This window comes from Uranotaenia lowii, chromosome 2 (assembly GCF_029784155.1).
Source record: "Uranotaenia lowii strain MFRU-FL chromosome 2, ASM2978415v1, whole genome shotgun sequence".
NCBI classification, from domain to species: Eukaryota; Metazoa; Arthropoda; class Insecta; order Diptera; family Culicidae; genus Uranotaenia; species Uranotaenia lowii.
In genome coordinates, this window is record NC_073692.1 from 151,077,199 (window position 1) to 151,085,929 (window position 8,731).

The window sequence follows — 8,731 nt, forward strand, 5'->3', positions numbered from 1 at the left end:
AGCGTGGCTGGACACTTGGACAACCACTAAGGCGTGGCGAGACACCCGCCTTGAACAAGCACAGTGCGACGAGACATCCACTGTTTGAAGCGAGATAACATTCTCAATACTTTTGCATTGCACAGTGCGACGAGACATCCACTGTTTGAAGCGAGATAACATTCTCAATACTTTTGCATTGCACAGTGCGACGAGACATCCACTGTTTGAAGCGAGATAACATTCTCAATACTTTTGCATTGCACAGTGTGGCTGGACACTTGGACATCCACTAAGGCGTGGCGAGACACCCGCCTTGAACAAGCACAGTGCGACGAGACATCCACTGTTTGAAGCGAGATAACATTCTCAATACTTTTGCATTGCACAGCGTGGCTGGACACTTGGACATCCACTAAGGTGTGGCGAGACACCCGCCTTGAACAAGCACAGTGCGACGAGACATCCACTGTTTGAAGCGAGATAACATTCTCAATACTTTTGCATTGCACAGCGTGGCTGGACACTTGGACAACCACTAAGGCGTGGCGAGACACCCGCCTTGAACAAGCACAGTGCGACGAGACATCCACTGTTTGAAGCGAGATAACATTCTCAATACTTTTGCATTGCACAGTGCGACGAGACATCCACTGTTTGAAGCGAGATAACATTCTCAATACTTTTGCATTGCACAGTGCGACGAGACATCCACTGTTTGAAGCGAGATTACATTCTCAATACTTTTGCATTGCACAGCGTGGCTGGACACTTGGACATCCACTAAGGTGTGGCGAGACACCCGCCTTGAACAAGCACAGTGCGACGAGACATCCACTGTTTGAAGCGAGATAACATTCTCAATACTTTTGCATTGCACAGCGTGGCTGGACACTTGGACATCCACTAAGGTGTGGCGAGACACCCGCCTTTAACAAGCACAGTGCGACGAGACATCCACTGTTTGAAGCGAGATAACATTCTCAATACTTTTGCATTGCACAGCGTGGCTGGACACTTGGACAACCACTAAGGCGTGGCGAGACACCCGCCTTGAACAAGCACAGTGCGACGAGACATCCACTGTTTGAAGCGAGATAACATTCTCAATACTTTTGCATTGCACAGTGTGGATGGACACTTGGACATCCACTAAGGCGTGGCGAGACACCCGCCTTCAACAAGCACAGTGCGACGAGACATCCACTGTTTGAAGCGAGATAACATTCTCAATACTTTTGCATTGCACAGTGCGACGAGACATCCACTGTTTGAAGCGAGATAACATTCTCAATACTTTTGCATTGCACAGTGCGACGAGACATCCACTGTTTGAAGCGAGATAACATTCTCAATACTTTTGCATTGCACAGTGCGACGAGACATCCACTGTTTGAAGCGAGATAACATTCTCAATACTTTTGCATTGCACAGCGTGGCTGGACACTTGGACAACCACTAAGGCGTAGCGAGACACCCGCCTTGAACAAGCACAGTGCGACGAGACATCCACTGTTTGAAGCGAGATAACATTCTCAATACTTTTGCATTGCACAGCGTGGCTGGACACTTGGACATCCACTAAGGCATGGCAAGACACCCGCCTTCAACAAGCACAGTGCGACGAGACATCCACTGTTTGAAGCGAGATAACATTCTCAATACTTTTGCATTGCACAGTGCGACGAGACATCCACTGTTTGAAGCGAGATAACATTCTCAATACTTTTGCATTGCACAGCGTGGCTGGACACTTGGACAACCACTAAGGCGTGGCGAGACACCCGCCTTGAACAAGCACAGTGCGACGAGACATCCACTGTTTGAAGCGAGATAACATTCTCAATACTTTTGCATTGCACAGTGCGACGAGACATCCACTGTTTGAAGCGAGATAACATTCTCAATACTTTTGCATTGCACAGCGTGGCTGGACACTTGGACATCCACTAAGGCATGGCAAGACACCCGCCTTCAACAAGCACAGTGCGACGAGACATCCACTGTTTGAAGCGAGATAACATTCTCAATACTTTTGCATTGCACAGTGCGACGAGACATCCACTGTTTGAAGCGAGATAACATTCTCAATACTTTTGCATTGCACAGCGTGGCTGGACACTTGGACATCCACTAAGGTGTGGCGAGACACCCGCCTTGAACAAGCACAGTGCGACGAGACATCCACTGTTTGAAGCGAGATAACATTCTCAATACTTTTGCATTGCACAGTGTGGCTGGACACTTGGACATCCACTAAGGCATGGCAAGACACCCGCCTTGAACAAGCACAGTGCGACGAGACATCCACTGTTCGAAGCGAGATAACATTCTCAATACTTTTGCATTGCACAGTGTGGCTGGACACTTGGACAACCACTAAGGCGTGGCGAGACACCCGCCTTGAACAAGCACAGTGCGACGAGACATCCACTGTTCGAAGCGAGATAACATTCTCAATACTTTTGCATTGCACAGCGTGGCTGGACACTTGGACAACCACTAAGGCGTGGCGAGACACCCGCCTTGAACAAGCACAGTGCGACGAGACATCCACTGTTTGAAGCGAGATAACATTCTCAATACTTTTGCATTGCACAGTGTGGCTGGACACTTGGACAACCACTAAGGCGTGGCGAGTCACTCGCCTTGAACAAGCACAGTGCGACGAGACATCAATTGTTAAAAGCGAATACGATTATCCAAGATTCACCGGAATGGAAACCATCCTACGACCAGGGAAGAGCGCAGTCCAGTTTGATTTACTTCATGCTGACCGAAGCTACAACAGCGGAAATCGAGGAAGTTTGCGGTTATGCAGCAAATTTCGATAGCTATTGGTCGGAATCCAACTAATAATCTGCATCTGAGAACCTTTATCGAAAATCCTGATATTCCGCGCTTGCCGTAAGTACCCAGTATTTACTACAAATATTACTCCACCTTATATTTTGTGTCTTTGAACAGCGCCGGAGTCCTTTACGAAAAATTTGGCAACGGTGGCACGCGGTGCTGGTTTGTTGATCAAGACGGTCAAAAACTTCGGCATCATGCGTAACGTGCCGCGGATTGGTGCTTGATGCCCGTCACCTGAGACGAGGGGGGAATTATTATAGCCCACGGCAAGGCTGTGTTGCTCAAAAGGTGGACCGATACTCAACGTTTTTCAGTTACGAGCTAACGGCGCTTCCATCAGCGATTTCAAGTGGTAAGTTAGCAATTATTCCAACCATTATCAATCAATTAAAAATTTTTTTTGTCATTTCTAGGCCAAAATTAATCATCGAAGGTGCATGTGCATGTTCCTAGGCGTATTGATCAGCCCAAGGACATTTTGTGATGGTCACATTTTCATTGGTGGGTATCTTTTTATTAATATATTTTATGACTAATTCTATTGATTGAGACATATCCTATTTTCCATAAATTGACGAAAGGATGCTACAGATGAATGCATAAGCGTTGGTGAGCGAACACCCATTTGTTTTTAGACGCTCTCAGAGGCCGGATACCTTCACTTACCACCAGATGTCGGTCGGAAAAATGTAATTATCTACCGCCTTTAATCTGCCGGAGAAAGGAGACTAGCTGTTTCTGAGTAACCATAAGTTCAACATCGAGTCGAAGATTCCATACCTGCCAGAGTAGTGAGATTGGCCGCAGTGCATCGAATGAATTTTCTGGATATATCCCAAGAGTTAAACTACGCAACATGATTTGGCAGCCGACTTTATGCTTAAGCTGCATAAGCGTTCTGAATGATACGTCGCAAGCGTTAATGGTAAAGGGAGGTGAGCAATTTTTTTAACTTTCTTTTAAATTTGTTACCTCATCCATCCAAATTTCTTATTTTGAAGTAGATGTGTTCAAATGATGATAAGCTTAAAATTAAATTTTATTTAATTCTTGATTTTTTTTTTTTACTTTTACGTTCTAAATTCGAATCTTTATTCAAATTGTGTTTTTATAATGACATTGCATTTAAAATTCATTAGTTTTAAGTAAATAAAACCAATCTTTGATAACTGATGAAAATAATATGCCAAACAAAAACTAATTTAAGATATATTTATTCTCCTAACCTATCGCCTAATTTTCCTTTAAATCCTTTTCGGCTTTCTAAACATACATAGCTGTTTAAATGCAACAAAAAAAGATTGAATTATTTATGAAATGTCAATAATAATAATGCTTTTGCTTGGTTATTTCTAGATAACAATCGTACGGGTGGTGAAAATCAACTATCCCGATATGGAACTACAACGCTGCACGGGGAAAAGACTACATCACATTTGTATAAAATGCGATGATTCCACGGCGATTGTTTGATTCTATGCTCGCCAAATTTCGCGCGAACACAAACGATTGCTGGCGATTACAGTACCAGCAACAAAAAAAACCATTTTCCACCCCGTCTGGGGCTGAGTAAATGACCTGAAATTTGTACAAACAGCACCATACACCATGCCATAGACAACACAAATGGCGTGTGCAAATTCGATGATTCCAAGACGATTGTTTGATCTATGCTCGCCCACACACGATACAAACGTATTTAGCGCGAACACAAACGATGGCTGGCGATAACAGTAATAACAAAAAACCACCGCCACCCCTACTGGGGCTGAGTAAATTTCCTGAATATTGTACAAACAGCACCATACACTATGCCACAGAGGGTGGTTTGTACAAAATATTTCGATCCAGACTGATTTTACTCAAACCGTTTGCGCGCTCATTCAAGCAGTGCCATACCTCCTGCTAGTGAATTAGTGGTTCATGGTTCATGAAAAATTTATTTGTTCAAAAAATTTTTTGATTGTTATGACACTAATCTTAGTTTTAATTACTCATACTATTACATTCGATTACCATTCGAATTTGGATTTCTCCAATTGTTCGCTAAACTTAACATTATGAAACGAATTCAAATCCATACGCGGAATACAAATTCAATTTACATTTAATAATTCATAATTTGGATCAAAAAACCAGCATCTAAATAGAATTCAAATTTAAATGCAGACTCACAATTCAGAATCACAGTTCAAATTAAAAAATCATCATTCAGTTCGAAATGATATTAAAATAATAATATCATATTCAAATCTGATTTTGGAATTGTAATTCACAGTTGTGAATTCAAATTCTGGTTTAAGATTCAAAATGTATATATTTCTGATAAAAAATAGAATAATTGAGGCCCTCAGGATCAGAGGGGTGCAAGTGCCAAAATCATCAGTTTTGAGTTTAGTATACATAACGGTGCAAAACTCAGATTTTTTCTATAATTTATTAACACTTGTTTGATTGAATTAAAACTGCTCGGTTTCGAAAAATATATGAGAACTCGAGCACCTTCCCAACTTTGAACCGCGTTTTCTCGAAACTATCATTTAGACACATGTACCCCTTTGATCCCAAGCGCTTCAATTTGAATTCAGAATTTACCTCTACATATTATAATGTCATGGGGTTAATTCATGAGATTTTATGATTTTATACTAAAATGAACGGGTTTTAAATTACAGATTCTCTTTTTAGAATTATATTTTTGGTTCCTATCTTTTCTAGTTGTAGCTGCAGAATCAGATTCAAATGATTTTTAAATAGTGTAATCTAATCGAATCCGTTGACAATTTCAATAGATTACTTATTCTAATTTTGTGTCAATATCAGTTGCCCAACCTATAACGGGTTTTGATGAACGGAGCTTTAAGCTCGCGGGGATAGAGAGGCTACTTTGTACGTCTCGCAAGTCTCAATCAAGCTTTGCAGTCCGGATTTATAATGTTTCGGACAGATATCACATGCTCGCGTATGTCGGCAATGTTGCGGGCAGTAAACTGAAACTGTACAGCGATCACTTATGCAACATGTTGTCATATAGTCTGTACATCTGTAAATCTTCAGTCTCGTCGGGGTGAATGATGCTCGTTTGCCCCTGGTCCGCTGTATGGCCGTAAATTGCCACTGCTACTCCTTTCCCTAGATAATACTACTAGGCTTCGGGTGGCTAGTGGCAATGGTGGTTACAGTTGAGGCTCATTTTTGGTGCGGCCGACGACCGCGCAGTTAGAACAGGTGTGTCTGACTGTGTTGTTGTGGCTTGCTAACAACTCCTAACGGAGGCAAAATTACAACAACAATTTTTTTTTCAAAAAGCTGGATTTTCATGGAAAGTAAAATTGAAACATCAGATAATCTAATCGTATGTTTTAATCCACTATTTTCAATTTCGTATATTTTAAAATTTTCTATGTTAATTTTTAGTCTGTTTAATGGACTTTGGTTGAAACGGGTCGAAACAAGTAGAAATGGATTGACAGTTGATCATCTGTCTCTTTCCGATTGACTTCGACCGATTTGTACCCTGGTTTCGACCTGTCGAAACGAATCCTGCTGCCGAGCTGGATTGGTTTCGACTAGTTTCCACTTGCTCCATTGAACAACGACCCAACTTGTTTCGACCAAAACATTGGCTCGTTGAACATCTATCACTTGACCGATACCAGTTGAAACCGATTTTTACCAACGGTTGAACGAAGCTTTTGGTCATTTGACATTAAACTTGATTTGAAAATGCATTAAAAAAAAATTATCATCGACATCTGTAAAGTTTTAAAATATTCTATCGCTAGAATACTAGCTCTTGGTTGAAAGCGATTAACTGCTTTAACGATTTAAGGGTTTCCACATCACAGTGTTCCACATTACAGCATAAAGTAGCATAAAGTAGGCATCGTTTGTGTTAACTGACATTCTATGCAATCCTACTTGAATGGCAGCTGCTTATTTTAATTCTAAATGATTATGATTTTATGTTGAGATATTTCGTTTTAATGAAATGGTTTGAGGTTCAGACCCGTATCTTTATATAGATTCGGTGCTCAGATAGAGATTTTAGATTTCTTTCAGCTCCCAGTTATAATTTTGCTACTAGATAAAAATAATTTGTTGCGATTCCAAATCTTTCTATCGAAACAAAATTGTTTTTGTCGCTAACAAGAACACATTTTGTTGCTTTTTATATGCTTTTAGTAAGGCTTTTTCTAACATTTCAATTTTAGTTTTTCGATTAAAGGATACCTGTTTGAGGATTTCATCGACAAAGTACCTTCACTAGAGCCTAAAATACGTAATTATGGTTCGATTTTCTTTCACATAATTAAGGTTTTGAATTACTCACATTTCGACATTTCAACTAAGGTTTACAAAATACTTAAATTCCTTTTCACTTCAATTCGTAAAAAAAACTTTTTTTTTTAATTGTCATTTAGTCATCGTAGCATTAGCAGTTTAATTCGTGCTAAGCAATACATTCAGTTGAAGCAATACATTCAGTTGAAGATGTGAAAATAAACAACCCTCGAATAAAAAGGATAAATTTGAGTACGGCTGCCGAACTTAGTATTGAGTATGCCTCTCAGAACTTAGTTTGGCGATTGCCCAGTCAAACTCAAAGTTGAGGGCTGCCACTGAAGTGCTGTTTTGAACCAAAACTACTTAATTTTGAGTTTAAAAAAAGGAGCGTGTACGTGTACGTGTACGAGTGTGTAATTCGGTGATTACGGAAAACAATCTTCTCAACACAATCGATTTGTTTGCGCGTCTGGCCGTCCACCCGAGGGCCCCGGAAGGTTTGGTACATCTTATCGAAATGCTTCGCTCGATAAGAATCGAAGGTGATGGATCAAGAAAGAAACACCGGAATCGTCCACTCGGGAGACTTCCGCCGTAAGCAGTAGCGGTACCGCGACGAAGGAAATCAAACGTGGAAAACGGGAACGGGAAGAAGCAGCCGCCGAACAGAAGCTCGAGAAAGAAGCCGAGAAACGGCGAGAAAAATCGATCAGAGGTGTTATTTTATTTTTGTCCGAATAAGAGCTGTTCGATAACTTGTTTTTTTTTATATTTCAGCTGCTCTAACTGCAGCAGCGGCCGACGAATACGAGCTGCAGGCTGTCACGGAGCGCGAGTCGCGAGCCTTGCAGAGCAAACGAGATCGCAGCGAACGGGATTCCCATACCTGCATCCTGCACTGAAATACCGGTGTATATTTTCGATTCTGGATGGCAGTCGAAGAGCAGTTTTGGAACAGAAAATTACTCCGGTAGTAGAACGGAGTGGATCTGTTACAGTGCTCAAACAGGAACAAAATCTCCGTAATTCGGAAACCATGGAAGGAAAACCGGTTCAAGTGCTGGAAACCGGAGACGACCACACGTTTGTGTTAAACGAAAATGCACTGAACGAAATATTGTTTAGGAATAGGTTCCGGACCGAACTGTGTTGTATCGGTAGCCGGTGATCTTCGAAAGGGCGAAAGTTTTCTGAATTTGTGGCTGCGCTAATGTACTCAAAGTACGGATGTCATTAGGTTGCCTCAGCCTGATTGGATGACGGAAACAAGCCGCTAACCCGATTTTTGTGGCGCGGTAGAAGTGAACGGGACACAACCGGTATACTTATGTGGTCGGATATTTTTCTGCACGACATGCCGAAAGGAGGAAAGTTGGCAATTCTGCTCATGGAGCCACGGGGTGCCTTCGAAAGCCCAAGCACATCACGGGATTGTGCTTCAGTTTTTGCGTAGAGTACTGTCCATAGAGATCTTCTGACTAAATAATTAGAATTGTAGATACGCTAAACTCTCTTCTATTACAGCTATCCCTGAAAATGGACGTCTAGCGTTTACAAAGGCGAAAACAATGGCAAAAATTGTTCCAGAGACTTCAGTTTCTAGCCGAAG

General features: G+C 41.6%; 1 long non-coding RNA gene across 1 annotated transcript; it reads left to right on the top strand.

Annotated features, from left to right (window-relative positions):
- Nucleotides 1-2,586: 2,586 nt before the first annotated feature.
- Nucleotides 2,587-3,339, top strand: LOC129748984 (uncharacterized). Its single transcript, XR_008737891.1, has 3 exons — nucleotides 2,587-2,886; nucleotides 2,947-3,187; nucleotides 3,249-3,339. It is a non-coding gene; the product is annotated as an uncharacterized LOC129748984 (long non-coding RNA).
- Nucleotides 3,340-8,731: the final 5,392 nt, after the last annotated feature.